Here is a 15,776-nt window from a genome sequence, read left to right as displayed (position 1 = left end):
TTTTCCATTCTCATTTGGTTTTCCTTATAAGATCACAGTGTACTATGTTCTCCTGTTTTCCCCTTCTGCTCTGCTTATTTCAGCATATATTATTTCTTAAAGCTCTCTGGTTTTCTTTTTATTCCTCATACTTTACAACATTATCTTTAATTTACTTTAGTGGACTTTCCTTTCCCTAATTTCTGATATTCCCAACCCATGGCCCCATTTTCCCATGTATAGCCTAAAATACATTGTAGAGATGCTATGATGCAAAGTAAGGACTTTTAGGAATAATACATATTCAAGAAAATCCCATTAGATTTTCCCAGGTATAGAAACTATTTTAGAGTCTCTTTCTTGGAAACTTGAATTGTATAGTCTCTGAAAGACTAAAGTAGAATAACACTCAATGGTCATTAGAGAGACATGTGGTGAACCTGATCTATATGACATTTTACCAACCAAGAACTGTATGAGATACATGGTGAAAAAGATGTCTTGAGAGAGATGCATGAGCAGAAAAATAAGTGGGCTAATTATGTCAAAGGATAAGTGATGGATAGCCAATATGCTCCATTTTTATCATGCAGTGTTAAGAGAACTAGAATGCCTCACATGTGTTAGGTATTGATTAGTTTTTTTTCTTTTAATTTAGTTTACTATAAGTGAAATTTAGTTTACTAAAATGTGAAAAGTAATTTCATAAGGACAAGAATCATACAGGTTAAGGGGTCATCAGCATTGCAAAATTCATTGCTCAAGGGAATTCTCACATCAGTGAAGTCACAGATACATTAAATATAAAAGGGGAAAAACTGTTGTATTTCTCTTCATCTGCACATTTGTGGGTTTTTAAGGGAATTTTTAGCTTTGAATGTCCAAAATGTTTGAAATATAGCTGTTTGAGTTCAGAAAGGAAATAATGATAGGAGAAAAAGATGCAGCCTTAAGGGAAGCTGATTTTCAATGGGTTTAATGCACAAGTGAAATGTGCAAAGCATTTTAAGAGTGTAACACAATTGCTTATTTTTTATCTGTTAGTGTTGGCTTAAACATTATTTTTAATTTTTCTTTAAACATGGAAATCCTATTAGTAAATAACTTGATTCTTCCATATACTATTCATTATGAATCGGTTGCTTTGTCTGGAGAGAAACAAGAAATTCTCCATTCTTTTGAGTTCCTCTTTATTCCTAAAAAAATGTCCCTAAGGCAGCATATCGACCTGATTGGGAAGGTCACTATATTGACCTTCTTTCTTCTAGCTTCTTTGAAGATATCTCCACTGGTCTAAGTGTTAAAATCTGAAACTGGGCCAATTATTTGCAGCTGCTCCAATGTCTTGAAGAAAAGGAGAATTTCAAAAACAATTGGCCAAAATCATTCATTTTATAATGATATGAATCATTGAAATTGGCTATGTTTTCCTTTCTTTTCATTCTCTTGATGCCTTAGAAACATTTCCCTAGGTTTTTTTTTTTAATTTATGTGTACGCCAGGTGAAGACAAAACTTTTATCAGACCACAAACAGTAGGTCTGTAGAACAGGATGATGCCTCCTAGCAAAGGTACCTAGGTGGCATGGTGCTTAGGGAGCTAGACTTGGAGTCAGGAAGACCTTTGTTCAAATCCAAGTTTAGATTCTTACTAGTTGTATGACCCTAGCAAGTTATTAAACTTCTACCTGCCTTACTTTCCTCAACTATAAAGTGGGGATCATAACAGCACCTAACTTACATGGTTGTTGTGAGGATGGAATGAGATGATATTTGTAACATGATTAGACTGGTGGCTGTTACGTATTAGGTGCTTAATAAATAGTTGTCCGTTATTCCTCCCCATTTGCTGCTGAACCACAATTGAGGAAATCACATAACTGTGCTGACTGCATCTATTACAAATTTACGTTACATAGTCTCAATTGACCCCTAGCTGGAGCAGGGCAATCCTTTTATGTCTCCCTGATTTATTCATTATCCCACTCACCACCGCAGCTTTCCTAGGTTTTTTTCAAATCTCCCATGTCTCCTCTACCACCCACCTCATATTTCGCTGCTTATTTGCATAGAGCTATTTCTTCTTTCATTGTCATCTCATGTAAATAATGTGCCTCCTACCACTTTCTCCTTCTTTACTTCTATGTCACTTGAAGAGATTTTTTTTTCCTTGCCAAAGAAAACCTTTTTATTATGTATTAATGATTTCATTCCTAAGTGTGTTATACAGTAGATTGCTGCCTCTATTATCCCTTCTCTCTCACTTAAATTCAATTTCTCCCTATCTGCTGACTGCTTCCCTGTTGCCTACCAATAGGTTCATTCACTTCCCCCATCCTTAAAAAAACTCTAACTTGATCCATCCTTCCATGAGAGCTATTATCCTAAATCTCTTTTTGTGTGTTGCTGTCTGCAATGGATGCATGCAGTTCCTTTCTCCTTAAGCCTTTCTAATCTGGCTTCCTCCCTAATTATTCAGCTGAAAATATCCTCTCCAAAGTTACCAGTGATCTCTCTTAAATGTTAAATATAATGGACTTTTCTCAATGCTCCTACTTCTTGACCTATTTGAAGCCTTTGGCACCGTCCATCACCTTTTTCACTCTCTTCTCTATAGGTTTTTGTGGTGCTATTCTCTCTTGGTTCTCCTCTTAACTGTCAAGCCAATATCCTGACTCAATATCCTTTGTAGAATCTTCATCTGAGGACATGCCAGTTAACAATGAATGTCCCTCAAAGCTTCGTCCTGGACCTCTTCTTTTCATCCTCTACTGTTCCAATCAGTGATTCTATCTGGTCACATGGATTGAAATATCATCTCTATGTAGATGATTACTATACTTATTTATATAGCCCTAACCTCACTGTTGAGGATACACATCTCCTATGGCTTATTGGACATATCAAAAGATATGACTTATAAATGTTTAAAAAATTAGAGTTTTTATATTTCCCCAAAATTCTTCATTATCCCTAACATTCCTATTACTGAAAAGTGTAGCCCCATCCTCCCAGTCATCTAAGTGTCATCTTTGACTCCTCACTTTCTCTCACCTCCCTGCATATTTAATTAGTTTTCAAGTCTTGTTACCCATTAGATTATAAGCTCCTTGAAAGTAAGGGCTGCTTTTTATTTTCTTTCTTTGTGTTCCCAGAATTTAACACATCACATGTAACACAGAAGGTGCTTGTTAACTGACTGACCACATAGAAAATCTCATATTTTCCAGTCATTCTCACTATGCCCCATCAACATTCTTTGTCATTTTTATGTTCTACTCCACTTTTGACTCTACCTCCTTGTCAGCAGTTTTTTCACCTTGGAGATGCCTTTCTCACAGAATTCCCCCTGACCTGGACCACCATGCCCATGTTACTCCTGACTCCATTCCTGATGCTGTCCCCCTTCTAGATCCCTTTTATGTGCTATATCTGCCTTTATAACCTATCATTGCATATGGGTAGGAACTCTTTTGTTTATTTATTTGTTGTGTAAAGGCTAAAATTCTAGCTATACTGTCTAAAATATCTAATGAGTGGTCGCCAATAAATTATAAGCTTTAGCAAGAGTTAGACTTTTAAGCATTTATTAAGGAGAATAAGAATTTCGTAAAGAGAGAGAGAAAGGCTTAGATTCCTCTATCTATTAAAGGAAAAGAGCATTCCTAGCTCCGCTCTCCACCCTCGTTCACAGGAAAGAGAGTCAGCCAGCACGCCAGCCTCCCCCTTCTTCCTCCCACAAGTAAACGTCACTTTCTGACACCATAGAAAAGACGCATGGTCTTGCCCTCAGAAACCTTCACCTCATGTCAGAGCTATTCTACAGTAAGTCTCCAGCAGGTAGCATCAGGTGTTCCCAGTGCTTAGCACAATGTCTGGTACATAGAAAGCTATTTTATGAAGAAAGTGAAATAATCTTTCTATTTATCTATTTTTTATCTGTCTTTTCAGTTTTCCTCACATAATGGAAATGAGTATATTTCATTCTTCAAAGGCAAAAGTTATGCCTTTTTCAGTTATTTGTATTTTATGAAGCCCTCCATGGATTTCTTTGTATTATATTTATTCATTTGATCCTCAATTTAACTCCACAGGTTTCCTTTCTTCTTCCTATTTCTTGTTAGTCCCTTCATAACCCATATCTCTCTCCTTCCATATACATACACATAACTCTGCATCTTTCTCTTTCTCTGTCTTTCTACTATGTAGTTATATATCCCTTATACGTAAATATTAATTAGATATATGATCATATATGTGAAGTATCTTTTAAGCTGTACATTATATAGATATATAAAACAAAAACTAATACATTACACACATATAAATATATAATGTACATATAGTTTAAAGGACATATATGATTGTGTATCTATCTATCTATCTATCTATCTATCTATCTATCATATATTTATCATCTATTTATCTATCTATTTCCCTAAAGGTACATAAGGACACACAAAATGTCTTTAATCCTAGCTTTTTATTCATTTTCAGTCTCTAGAGAATTAGATAGGATCTTTTTGTATATATACTGTCAAAAGGATATCTGTCATGTGTTCTTTTTTCAAAGCAACCTACTTTCTTTAAATCATGTTCCTTTCTATGTTCCAGAACCTTCTAAGCCATAAAAGTTTTAACAGATGTAAATGACAGCTGAAGTAGCCAACTGTAATTATTTGATTTGTTAGTGTTGCTTGGTTTTAAAAAATGGAGCCTCTTTCCATCAAGAAAACCTCACATCCTCCTCTCTAATGATCAAACAATGACACAGGATTGGTCGATTCCTATCTGGAGCATATTGTCCAAACCTCAATGTGTCATCAACACATGATCTCACAATAGATATACACCTCCCTCCCCAAATCTCTTTAAAAGTATAACTTCTTTTTTTCATAAAAGCATTTTATTATTTTCCAGTTACATGTAGAGATAGTTTCCAACATTTGTTTTTATAAGATTTCTAGTCTCAATTGTTTCTCCCTTCCTCCCCTCCCTCACCCTTCCTTCAAGACAAAAGTGTAACTTCTTATAAAATACTTTTATGATTAAAAAAAAGTAAAAATTGAGATAAATTAATGGTCAGATGGTCAGCAACAACCCTCTTTCACCAAGGGCATTTTTTTTATCTTAATGAGATAAAAATCATACTTCTCTTTGTTCCTTAGAGAATAAAGCACAAGTGGTTTTTTATTTGTTAAATGTTCCCTGTGTATGAAATTTTTTGTTTTGGGACACTCAAGGGTTGAGAAGAGGAAGTTTGGTGTAGGATGGGCTTTTACCTTTCCCCAGGACTTTTTCAGTTGTCTTTTCTCCTATTGAAATGAAAATCCTGGGTTTCGTTTGTTTTTAAAATTGAATTTAGTAGATATCACTGCAAAACAACTATCACAATAATAATAACTACTGTGAATTCTAGGAGGGTTGAGATTTTCCCTCTATCTCCATTTAGAGGCCCCTCTCATTTCTGGACCAATGCATATATGAACTGAGTTCAGCCTTAGGGAAATCTGGCTTTAAAAAACAAAGATAAGTGTAAGACCTTTTCTTAAGCTTTCTTTAACTCTTTACATTCCCTGCACAGAGCACTGAGAAAATTACTTCAAGCTTAGGTTTAATTCATGGCTTTTGTCTTCCTAGAAAGGGAAAACAGAAAGATCTTAAAAGGCACAAAGTAAGTCAGGCAAAGAATAGGTTTTTAAATTTTTTTTTCTATTTTTTCCATACAAATGAAATGTATAATACAAGATATTTACAAATGCTCATTTACAAAAGACTTGGATAAATAGTAGGAACAATAACAATTATTACCCTTCTTTGGGAGGTTTAACCATGAAGAAGAATTCAAGATGGCTCAATAGGTAATTCACATTTTCCCTCAGTTCAGCACTATCTAAACAATTTCCTTTATGTCAAATCCTTAAATTCTGGATATCCTGGATAGGGGTTGGCCATATTTTCATGCTCATGGTCATCTTCTCTAAGAATTGTGGGAGTAATTTTTATTGTCTTTGCTGAAGTGGAGTCAACAATGGCTGAGCACCCTGGATCTTTAAATCCCTTGCACTCCTAATATAGCCTGAAAAGTTGAAAATGTCCATCTCAAGATTTCTACTTCATCAGCTATACTAAGGAAAGAAAGAAAACAGAAGAGGCAGCCCCCAAACCCAATCTCTGGCTCACTTGAAAAGAACATTTGTCCTGCTGCTTTTTATTCCCTATTGCTTTGCTGCTAGGTTGGGACATAGGAAAAGCTCCAGTCTTTCCCCATACCCCTCCAGGGAGAAGCTTAAAGATTTCTGAAGCTTTGGATTGAAGAGATGAAAATAATAGAAAGAGCAAAGAATCATTTCCTTTTTAAGGACCACTAAGCCAATAGTTCTTTATGCTAAGCAGCTAATAAGGAAATAATTTCTTCATCTCTAAGTGCTAGTTCTCCACTGTTGAGCCTCATGTTTTCCAGAAGTTGTTTGGGGAACTCAATGATTTTTTGATGATATAAAACCCTCATTACATAAGAAATAAAGTCATTCACTATGTAGGAACAAAAACTGGAAATCAAAAATGAGGGTTTTTAAATTTTGTTTTTATTTCAGGTATTTTTTAAACCATCCCTTTACTGAAAGAACACAATGCTTCCCAAAAAAATAGGAAAATCCGGTGGTACTCTATCAAGGTAGCTATGAACCATGAACACAATGTGAACAATATTGCAACAATAGTTAGCAGTCCAAAAACAGTGAGGGACCACATATTTATAAGGGGAGATTAGGCATTACTTTGCTGAGGATAGAATATACCATCAATTTCTAAATGTTTCCTTAGTCTTCCTATTTTTGATGAAATTTGGAGGTATCATATTCATTTGATTACTTAAGAAATTATTTGTAAATTAAAACAGCTCCAAAATTCATTTTAATATTTAGAAAAATATTTTATATTTTCTTTATTCAGTTTATTGTCAAGGTATTTTTCTCCTACCATTATCACTGAATATTTCAAAAAGGATGATTACACTTTGAAGAATAAAATTACATGATTATAAGACAGTTTTCTTCACATAATCTTACAGGTGCTTAGAAAACACTAAGCCCTGACAGAAAGCAAATTATATGCAACAAGTTTTCCCAATTTACAGATAGGGAGGCACAAAGAACCTGAGTTGAATTCAGTAAAGCAGTCAATTAATATTTGTTAAATGTAATAGAATTTATCAGAGATAGTTATTTCAAAAATTCTTTCCCAGTTTTCTGCTTGCCGTATAATCTTGGTTACATTAGTTCTGTTTTTGCAAAAGCTCTTTAATTTTATATAATCAAAATGATCTATTTTACATTTAATTTCATTAGCTATATCTTCTTTGTTCCTAAATTCTTCCCCTGTCCACAGATCTGACAGACAATTCCATAGTCCTTTAATTTTCTTATGCTATCATCCTTCTCGTAAAAATCATGTACCCATTTTGACCTTATTTTATTATACAGTGTGAGATGTTGGTCTACACCTAATTTTTTCCATAATGTTTTTCAGTTTCCCAAAAGTTTTTGTTAAATAATGAATAAAGGCTTGATAAAGGCCTCATATCTCAATGTAAAGAACTGAGTCCGTTTTTGAAAAATACAAGTCATTCCCCAATTGATAATTGGTCAAAGGATTTGAACAAACAGTTTTCAGATAAAGAAATCAAAATTATCAATAATCATATGAAAAAATGCTCTGCATCATTATTTATCAGAGAAATGCAAATTAAAACAACTCTGACATATTGAGTGGCAAATATAACAAAAACAGAAAATATTGGTTGTTGGAGGGATTGTGGGAAAAGTTGGACACTAATCCACTGTTGGTGGAGTTGTGAAAAGATCCAACCATTCTGGAGAGCAATTTGGAATTAAGCCCAAAGGACTATAGAATTGTGCATACCCTTTGATCCAGCAATAGCATTACTTGGATTATATCCCAAAGACATCCCCCAAAAGAGAAAAGGACCTTTTTGTACAGAAATATTTACAGCAGCTCTTTTTGTGGTGGCTAAAAATTGGGAATCAAAGGTATATCCATCAGTTGGAAAATTGATGAACAAACTGTGCTATATGATGTTGATAGAATATTCCTATGCAGTAAGAAATGACAAACAGGATAACTTTTTTAAAAAGCCTGGAAAGACATGTATGAAATGATGTATTGGGAAGTGAGCAGAACCAAGAGAACACCATACACAGAGTCAACAATATTGTTTGATGAACAACTGTGAATGACTTGACTATTCTCAACAATACATTAATCTAAGACATTCCCAAAAGAATATTGATGACATATACTGTCCACCTCCAAAGAAAGAACTGATATTGATGGAACAGATTGAAGCAGGCTATTTTTCAGATTCTTTCATTAAGTGACAAATATGATCATGCTGGGTTATTTGCTACCTCAGGGAGGGAGGAGGGAAGGGAGGGATAGAGGAATAGAGATTGGGACATAAAAATCTAATTAAAAATGATTAATCTTGGGGACAGCTAGGTGGCGCAATGGATAAAGCACTGGCCTTGGATTCAGGAGGACCTGAGTTCAAATCCGGCCTCAGACACTTGACACTTAACTAGCTGTGTGACCCTGGGCAAGTCACTAAACCCTCATTGCCCCGCAAAAAAACCCAACAACAACAACAAAAAATGATTAATCTGGAAACAAAAAATTTTAAGGTGGGGAGGGGTGTGCTGCTATGGGTTCAGGAGTTATATTTGTATTTATATATGAGTTATTTAGGTCTTATTTATATAATAATTATAATTAAACAAATTTGTAATATATATTGTTCATATAAATTCATATGTATACATTATTTATAAAACAGTTATTTTAAAATTTTAAATACTAAGTTATATGTATTAGAATATATCTAGGTATATCTAAATGTAATAATGTAGAAAATTTACATTATATATGTCATATATGTGTGTATGTATATATTATATCTATGTTTGATATATGTATAAGTATAATTATATATCAGAAATAAAAAGAAAATTAAAAATAAATAAATGTAATGGGATTGAATTAATATGGCTACATGAAAGTTGACAGAGAAGTGAGAATGTCAGACAAGATTTCCATCCTAACTACTAGACACAATGTGAGAATTATATCTTTAAAGATTAATATTCTAGAACAAGATATATTAATTAAATTATTGGGGAACTAGATTGTTTTTAGCTAAATTATATGGGGCCAGACTGGCTTTTTATCTAAAATATTGCTACTTATAAATTAATGGCTATTGCACCAGTTTAAGTAGTAAACATTTATTATTAATGTATATTAAATATTAGTAAAGAATTGACCATGTGGCATTTTCCTAACTTCCTCACAAGTCAGAGGCTTACAGGCCTAAACAATTACATACTCAGTGAATTGAGCCAAGAGAGAGAGGAGAAGGTATGTGATTTGTTCAAGAGAGTCCAAGGAAGCAAGAGACCAAGCCCCTTGTGCTCCAATGCTTTTCTTCCTTCTTACAGAAGCAGCTTCTTACAAACTGATCAAATCTAATTGGTCAACAACATTCAATTCTATTGATTGATGTGAATTGAGGGTGGTCCATACCATGATAATATCAACCTCCTGAGGGCAAAGGCATATTCAGATAGGTGTGTTTTCTATCCCCATTCTTTGTATGCCTTGCACAGGATTCAGCTGAACCTTCTGAAATAGATCTCCCCAAAATATCTATTATTAACAATTATTTTCTCACAATGATATCATCTAAAAATACTGTACTAGGAGTCAATCTTGCTATTTTAAAGTAGTGGAAGCTGCATTGGATTGGGTGTCATTTCACCTGGATTCAAGTCCTAGCTCTGCCTATTATTTATTTGCCTGCATTAGACTGTGATCTCTGAGACCAATGCCTTTCTCTTGCCTTTTTTGGTATCACCACTACTTAATACAGTAACTGGGACATTTGTTGCTGTTGTTGAGTTGTGTCCGACTCACTGTGAATCCATCTGGGGTTTTCTTGGAGTGGTTTAACATTTCCTTTTCCAGCTCATTTTACAAATGAAGAAACTGAGGCAAACAGGATTAAGCAACTTGCCCAGGACCCCACAGCTAGTAAGTAAGATAGGATTTGAACTCATGAAAAGAAGTGTTCCTGGTTCCCAAACAGAGGAAGTACTCAATACATAATTAATCACTAATTGAGGAAGGAACTTGTTTTATTTTTGTTTTTAAGTCCCCAGTACTTAGCACAATGCTGGCCTATGGTAGGCCTTAATAAACACATGTTGAACTGAGTTGCATTAAATATGTTAAAAGAATAGGCAATATTTAGCTTATAGAAAAAAATGGGAAAGACAGATAGCTTTCTGCCAGTATAAGTTTTATCATGTGGAAGAAATATTAGACTTATTTAGTTTTGCTCTGGTGGGCAGGTAGAAGTTTCAAAGATGGATAAAAAATAATAAAGTACAAAAATAAATAAACAAGAAAAAAATAAGAAAACAAGCAAACAAAATCAATCCTTTTTTTAGACTGAGAACTATCCCAAAGTGGCCTGGGATGCCTAAGGAGATAGAAGCCTCCTCTTCATGGCAGTCTTTAAAAAGTTTGTACAATAATTTGCAGGGTAGGGAATATATTAGGGATACATCTTCAGGTTTAAGTCAGAATAGCTTTCCTCTGAGCTTCTTTCCAGCTTTGAAATATTGGGAAAGAATGATTCTGTGTATATAGGAAGGCCTGGGGTCTATGCTGTCATTATGAATAGGCATAGACACAGTGAACTAGGGGATAGACCGACAACCTACATGCTGATTCCATGGCCTTGGCCAAGTCACTTTATGTTTCTAGTCTTCCATTTACCCATTAGTAAAAGAAAGGGGTTGGCCAAGATTAGATTTAATGTCTCTTCCAAATCTAAATATATGATTCTATTATTTATTCCTGAGGGCTCAACAATCAATGATGTTGTTGTTGTTGATACAGTGGTGGTGGTTTGTGAATGTTTTTGCTTTTTATATTTAGCTTTAGTCATGAGGGAATTCAGGGAAGTGGAACAGCAAGTGATGTTGGGAAAGTGATTGCCTTTTTAAAAAAAATCTCCATTTGGCATCACAAAACTTCCTATTGGACATTTCCAATGTGCTATCCTATAGGTATCTTAAACTCAACATTTCCAGAACAGAACTAATTTTACCCCCAAAGCTCAAACCTCTTACAGATCTTCCTATTTCTTTTGAGTGCATCAGTATCCTTTAAGGAAGCCAGGTTCACAACTTTGGTGTCATCCTTACCTCCTTATTCTCATTCACTTTTATATCCAATTGAGTACCATCTAGTTGATTTTATCTTTAAATGACTACCAACCATCTCTTTCTGCGTACTCACAGAGCCACCACCATGATGGTCTGGGGTCCTAAGTGGTGTCACTGCCTCAACTTTCTTCCCTTCATGTTTCTCCCAACCCATCTTCCACAAAACTCCAAAAGTGAAAATCACTATGTGCTGTTCCCATGCTCAAGGCACTTCTTATCTTTCTTTCCTTTAGATCAAACACAAATTTCTCTTTCAGTTTGGTATGATCCAGATCTTGACTACCTTTCCAGGTTTATATCATGTTATTTTATTTCATATATTCTACTTTGCAACTAAAATGATCTACTACCTATATTCCAATCATAGCATATGATAACTTTCCTCCGTAACTTTCTCATTCCTAAAAGGCATGCCTTCCTTACTTTTTACTCTAACAATCCATAGCTCAGCTAAAGTGCATTTTTTTTCAAGTAGGAAAACCATCCTGATCCCTAAAGGTCATAATGCTTTCTCAATCTTATTTGAGAAATTTATATTTATTTTGTGTGTGTTCATGTTCCTCCTCCTCTCTGCAATAGAATATAAGCTCTAAGAAAGCTGGTGGCATGAGGGATAGAGTACTGAGGCTACAGTCAGGAAGATCTGAGTTCAAATCCAGCTTCAAATACTTCTTAATTATATGATCCTGATAAATTAAGAGAACATGGAATAGTTTATCTGTTAGATTTATGGACAGAGGAAGAATTTAGGACTAAAGAAGGTATAGAGAGCAATAAAAAAGGTAAAATAAATAATTTTGATTATATAAAGTAAAAAAGTTTTTTACACAAACAAAACTAATGCAACCAAGATTATAAGGAAAGTAGAAAACTGGGAAAGAATTTTTGAAACAAGTCTCTCTGATAAAGGCCTCATTTCTCAAATACATAGGAAACTGACTGAAACTTATAAAAATACAAGTCATTCCCCAATTGATAAATGGTCAAAAGATATTAATAGGCAGTTTTCAAAGAAATCAAAGCTATCAATATTCACATGAAAAAATGTTCTGTATCATTATTGATCAGAGAAATGTAAAATAAATGTATCACCTCACACCTATAAGAGTGGCAAATATAACAAAAAAGGAATATATTGAATGTTGGATGGCATGGAGGAAAACTGGGATGCTAATCCACTGTTGGTGGAGTTGTGAAGTGATTCAACCATTCTGGAGAGCAATTTGGAACTATGTCCAAAGGGCTATAAAACCTTGCATACCCTTTGATCCAGCATTGCCACTGTTTGTTTATATCCCAAAGACATTCTCCCCAAAATGAAAAGATCTATTTGTACAAAAATATTTATAGTAGCTCTTTTTGTGGTGGCTAAGAATTGGAAATCAAAGGAATGCCCATCAATTGGGGACTGGCTAAAGAAGGATTTCAGAAAGGCCTGGAAAGAGTTGTATGAACTGATGTATAGTGAATTGAACAGGATTAGAAGAACATTATGCAGAGTAACAGCACTATTTTTTAATGAAGAACTATGATTAACTTAACTATTCTCAGCAATACAATGATCTAAGACAATACCAGAAGACTAATAATAAAGCATACTGCCCACCTTTTAAAAAAAGAACTGATATTGATTGAATGCAGACTGAAATATGCTATTTTTCACCTTCTTTAATTTTTATTTTTTCAAGATTTCTTGTACAAAATGATAAATACAGTAATGTTTTATATCATTGCATACGTATAACCTATATCTGATTGTTAACCACTTCAGGGAGGGAGAAGCAGAGGTAGGGAAGGAAGGATAAAATTTGAAACTCAAAACTTTAAATAAAAATGTTTATTATTATTATTTTTTTTAGTGAGGCAATTGGGGTGACTTGCCCAGGGTCACACAGCTAGTAAGTGTTAAGTGTCTGAGGCCATATTTGAACTCAGGTACTCCTGACTCCAGGGCCGGTGCTCTATCCACTGTGCCACCTAGCTATTATTAGCTGTGCCCCTATTATTTTTTTAAAATTATAGATCATGGGCAAATCACTTTTTCTCAGTCAGTCTCCATTTCCCCAATAGGGATATCAATATTACTTACTATCAAGCATTATGGTGAGTCAAAAATAAGACATTTTCAAAGTGTTTAGCACACTGCTTCATCATTTCAGACATTTAAATTCTGCCTCCCCCCCCCCCTTTCCTTCCTTCCTTCCTTCTTTTGCAGGTAGGGATTGCTTTTTAAAATACATGGATATATTTAAATACTTCCCAATTGCATGTAAAAATGTTTAACATTACTTTTAAAAAATTGAGTTCCAAATTCTGTTCCTCATTCCTGGCTCTCCTACCTCCTTGAGAAAGCAAGCAATTTGATATCAATTATATGTGTGAAGTCATGCAAAATACATGTCCATATTACCCATGCTGTAAAAGAAAATACAAAAAAACACAAGAAAAACAAAGTAAAAAGAGTATGCTTCCATTTTCATTGAAATTTCATCACTTCTCTCTCTTGAGGTGGATAACTTTGGAATTGTTTTAGATAATTTTCTTGAACAGAATAACTAAGTCTTTCATAGTTGATCATCTTTAAAATGTTACTGTTTCTATGAAGAATATTCTGTTTCTGCTCATTTCACTTTCCCTGAGTTCATATAAGTTTTTCCAAGTTTTCTAAAGCAATTATTGCTCACCATTTCTTATAGCACAATACCATTCCATCACAATTGTATTCCACAATTTATTCATCCATTATCCATTGATGTGCATTACTTGATTTCCAAATCTTTGCCACCACAAAAAAAGAGCTGAGATAGATAGATAGATAGATAGATAGATAGATAGATAGATAGATAGATAGATAGATAGATTTACAAATAGGTCATTTCCCCTTTTATTTGATTTCTTTGGAATATAGAAGTGGTAGTGGTATTTCTGAGAAAAAGGTCATTGCACAATTTTACAGTTCCTTTGGTATACTTCCATTTTGTTGTCCAAAATGGTCAGACTAGTTTGCAGCCCCATAAACAGTACATTAGTGTGTCCATATCCCATCCAGCATTTATCATTTTCCTTTAATATGATGTTAACTAATTTGATGGTGTGAGGTGATATCCAGAGATGTTTTTTATTTGTATTTGTCTAAACAGGACTGACTTAAAACATTTTTATGTAACTATTTATAGTTTTTATTTATTCTTATGAAAATTTTCTATTTAAATCCCTTGACCATTTATCAACTGAGAAATGGTTTTTACTTTTATATATTTGATTCAGTTTCATATAGATTTGAGAAATGAGGTCTTTATCAGTTAACTTTGCTATAAATCATTTGCATTCATTTTGTTTGTTTTGTGTAAAACCATTTTATATCTTATGTAATCAAATTTATCCATTATCTTTATCATGATCTTTGTATCTTGTTTGGTCATAAAATCTTCCCTTATCTGTAGATATGATATGTACAATTTTCTATGCTTCCCTCATTTATTTATATCACCCTTTACATCTAAATAATTTGTCCTTTTTTTAACAAATATGCTTTAATCTATATTCAGACACAATCACTTTTTTCTCTGGAGATGGATTGCATTTTTCATAAGATCCTGCATTGCTAAGAATAGCTAAGTCATTCTCAGCTGATCATCTAACAGCATTGCTGTGACTTTGTATACAGTAAATTTCACTTTGCATCATCTCATGTAAGACCCTCCAGGTTTTTCTGAGAGCAACCTGCTCATCATTTCTTATAGCACAACAGTGTTCCATCACAATCTCATCCCACAATTTGTTCACCCATTTCCCAAGCAATGGGCATCTCCTCAATTTCAAATTATTTGCATCAGAAAAGGGCTGCCACAAATATTTTTATACATACAGGTCCCCTAACATTTTGTTTTTTATCTCTTTTTGGATACTGCCCCAGTAGTGGTATTACTGTTTCAAAGGGCATGCATGGTTCCATAGCCCTTTGGCCATAGTTAGAATGCTTGAATCAGTTCATAACTCCACCAACAGTTAAGTAATGCCTCATTTTCCCCTATCCTCTACAACAATTTTCATTTCCCTCTGCTGTCCTATTATCCAATCCAATAGATATGAGGTAGTACCCCAGAATTGTTTGGATTTGCATCCCTCTAATAAATAGTGAGTTACAGCATTTTTTTCATATGGCAATAGATAGCTTTGATTATTTCATCTGAAAAGTCTTCACATCTTTTGATCATCTATTAGTTGGGTAATACCTCTCATTTTAGTAAATTTGACTCAGTTTTCTATGTGTTTGAGAAATGAGGCCTTTATCAGACAAACTTGCTTCAAAAATTTTAACTATTTTTCTCCATTCTATTCCCTCCCAATGACATTTGCTCTATTCTCTATCTCCGTTCACACTGTCCCTATACAAAAGTTTTTCTATTTTACCTCCTACTTCTAGAATTTCCCCATTCAATTTCTTGGAAGATGATATTTAGGCTCTTTTTTCAATCATGACATTCAG

The sequence above is a fragment of the Dromiciops gliroides genome, chromosome 1, assembly GCF_019393635.1.
Source record: "Dromiciops gliroides isolate mDroGli1 chromosome 1, mDroGli1.pri, whole genome shotgun sequence".
In the NCBI taxonomy this organism is placed as follows: domain Eukaryota; kingdom Metazoa; phylum Chordata; class Mammalia; order Microbiotheria; family Microbiotheriidae; genus Dromiciops; species Dromiciops gliroides.
This window is presented reverse-complemented; position numbering follows the sequence as displayed.